Genomic DNA, 3340 nt, shown 5'->3' on the forward strand with positions numbered 1-3340 from the left:
TTGCTTGTAGAATGAACTCCAGACGCTTACCGAGATGCCTCTCGACCTGCATCTGAAAAATAACAACATCGTATGGGACGAGAACCGGGGGTTCTCAGTATGATTAAGGTGCTCACATATATAATAAATAAGGTCCTGGAAAAGTCAGAGACAATCCTAGAATGCCGACACTCAAATTATAAAGCTTAAAGGAATAAACTGAACCATAAATTTGGTAAAACTCTCTAAAGTACCCAAGTCACAATATAACTCTAACTTTGTAGTTTACTTTCTGTCTCATTTAACTCTACCCCTTACCACTGACCTAACCGGTCAGGCCTTATAGATATAGCCCAAATCAAACCAGCTCGGCCTCCGGCCCAAATAAACTCAACCTGGCCTCTAGCCCAATTTAAAACCAACCATCATTATTATCAGTCCACCCCTAAAGTACTCAAAACAGAAAGACAATCACAAACACAAGCAAATACAAGGAAAACATATTTAAAAAATAGTTACAGCAAGTAAGTTACCAGTTATACAGAATTTATCAGATAGGCAAACTAAAACAATTATGCACACCCAACCAAAGCAAACAAATGCAACATGATGCATGTCTATCCTACTGGCTGTGAGTTCACATGTCGGTTACTTTGCCAGAACCTGACACATCTGGTAGCTAACCCAGACATTTGTCTCTAGGTTGTGCATCTTCAGGAGGATCATAAACGAAGGAGAGTGTCTTTCCACATCGAAGGAGCATGCCTTTCCACCTTCTCGTGGGGGATATACGAAAGAGAGTGCCTTTTCACATCGAAGGAGCGTGCCTTTCCACCTTGCAACTAGAGAAGAATGTGGGGGAAACAATACGAAGGAGAGCGCCTTTCCACCTTTCCCACATCCCCATCATGACAAGAGAGGAAATCCTCTGTCCTCAACTTACCACACAATTCACATCACGACAAGAGAAGAAATCCTCCATCCTCCACTTGCCACTCGATAAAGTTTTCAGTTAACTTGCAGGTGGGATCACACCCAGACCTAGACATCTAGGCCATTCCGGCCATACCCGGTCATTTCCACTCTCAACATTTACCTCTTAATTCAATCACATCGTAAATCAAATCTTATCATTCTTAACTTGTCTAATCATACATCGTTATCAATTCTACACTTCTTCAATCTACAATTTATCACCCAAACCTTTCTTCACTTCCAAACTACCTCACCTTCCCTAACTTTACCTTATCACTAAGCCTACAACTAAGTTTTAGGGGCTAAAAAAAAAGTAAAAATAGAGGTTTAGAGGTTCGAAATTAGGTTTTAAAATACAAAATTTATTTTGGTGAAAACAGCAGTCACGCGTACGCGTGGGAGTGCAGTTTGTCCATCACGCATACGCATTACCTCATCCGCATACGCATGCATACCAAACAGAAATGCCCATCCGCGTATGGAGGGGTTTGCGTACGCATGCATTACAGCTTAGTCAAAAATGGTTAAGTCTGCAGAATTTTAATTTTACACACCGAACTTTTGACACGCATAACTTTCTCGTTTTAAAATATTTTTCATTCGTTCTTCAAATGGAGTAAACTTCACGGACCTAATTTTTATATGAAATAAGTTTGAAACAATTTGAGGGTTTGGTAACCAAGTTATGACTCGCCGAAATTTGGCTAAAAACTAATTTTTCACAAAAATACTATAACCTCTATTTTCAATAATTCACCATGCAAAACTAACATTCTATGCTCATAATCAACACCAAATCATACCATATCACAGAAACACAACCCCACATCCTACCACAATCAATCACACTTCAATTTTAAACAATCTCCTACATGAACTTCTCAATTAAACCAACAAGCTCATCAATAACTCATCACCGATATATTCATTCCCATCATCCTTATCATTCATCATTAAAATCATCATCCATCAATACATTCTCACCACAAACAACAATGCCAAAATTCATACTCAACCCAATTCCACAATTATCATCAGGGATACTAAATATTTAACACAATCATGCATTTTAACCTATCTTATGGTCACCTAACATAAGTTTTTACAAAATATTATATATAATATACGAGAAACCAAAACCATACCTTGACTGATTTTTCGATAAACTCGGAACACCTCAAACTTTCCCGCACCACAAGTTTTCAAGATTCCAAAACCTCACCAACGAACCCAGCCTCTAAAGTTTAATCTCTAGCTTCCAATTCCTCGAATTGTCTCCAATCCACAACCGATTTCAATCTAACATCATAATATCCACTATAATCAACATAGAGTTCACTAATTCAACATTTTACAAAGGATTTGAGTGTGCTTACCTGACCCACAGTTCTAATGAGCTAAACTTGATGATATCCGTGAGTTAATTTGAACCTAAACATCGAATTTAAGCAAAATCCAACATGATTACATATTGAATTCAAAAATTGGGGAGGAGATGACTGGAACACAGAAGTGGTTTTCTTACTTAATCAATGACTGGGGTTTGTAGAGCTAGTCGCTGTGGTCGCGTGGCCGCAAATGGTACGGCGATTGGAGCTCCATATCAAAAGTTATGAGAAATTGAAATTGGAGCCAAAGGTTTGTGATTTGGAATGTTCTCCCCCTTTTGCTTCCAAGTTTAGCGTGTTCCTTTGGCTTGGAGAGGAAGAAGAGCTGAAGCTCTTTATTATTATGTTATTGGGTTGGGCCCAATACGAGTCCGATTCGTTCGGTTCGGTCTATTTGGTCTGATTTTAAACTAAATTCTTTAAAATTAGTATTAAAATTCTTATTTTAATTAGTTCTACCTCACTAAACCATAAAATTCTATTTTCTAATTTATTTGCTTAATTTATTAGCTAATCATTTACTAATTTCTCGGATTTTACATATCACTCCAGATCTCATTTAGAAGATGTCGGACAACTTCACTGCTCCAAGAAAGACGTTGGACACAATAGTAGAAAGAGTTTGAATCTCATGTTCAAACCCAAATCACTTGTTTCAGGTAACTTTTAGAACAATAATACTATATGTTAAAGAGAAAAGTTGAGTAAAAAAGAAAGATTATTTGTTTTACAATAAAAAAATATTAAAACATAAAAATATCATGTACAATACACATTCTTCTTAAAAATTTAATTACAATTTGTTTCTATATCCAACTTCATTTTTCACCAAAAAAAATTTCCCTTTCTATATACATATAATATTTTTGTTAATTTAATATTTAGGTATATCTTGTGTTATTTTTATGTTGATTTAATTTAACATTAATTTAATTTTGCAATTATAATTAAATTATATTATTAACCTATAAATAAACACTCTTCATTGTACATCTTAA

General features: G+C 35.7%; 1 long non-coding RNA gene across 1 annotated transcript; it reads right to left on the reverse strand.

The window, feature by feature from the left end:
- Positions 1 to 2132: 2132 nt before the first annotated feature.
- On the reverse strand, positions 2133 to 2631 carry LOC140182470 (uncharacterized). The gene is made up of 3 exons (XR_011878105.1): positions 2480 to 2631; positions 2331 to 2385; positions 2133 to 2253 (listed from the first exon to the last, which is right to left on the reverse strand). It is a non-coding gene; the product is annotated as an uncharacterized lncRNA (long non-coding RNA).
- Between the last annotated feature and the right edge of the window lie 709 nt (positions 2632 to 3340).

Source organism: Arachis hypogaea, chromosome 19, assembly GCF_003086295.3.
Source record: "Arachis hypogaea cultivar Tifrunner chromosome 19, arahy.Tifrunner.gnm2.J5K5, whole genome shotgun sequence".
NCBI classification, from domain to species: domain Eukaryota; kingdom Viridiplantae; phylum Streptophyta; class Magnoliopsida; order Fabales; family Fabaceae; genus Arachis; species Arachis hypogaea.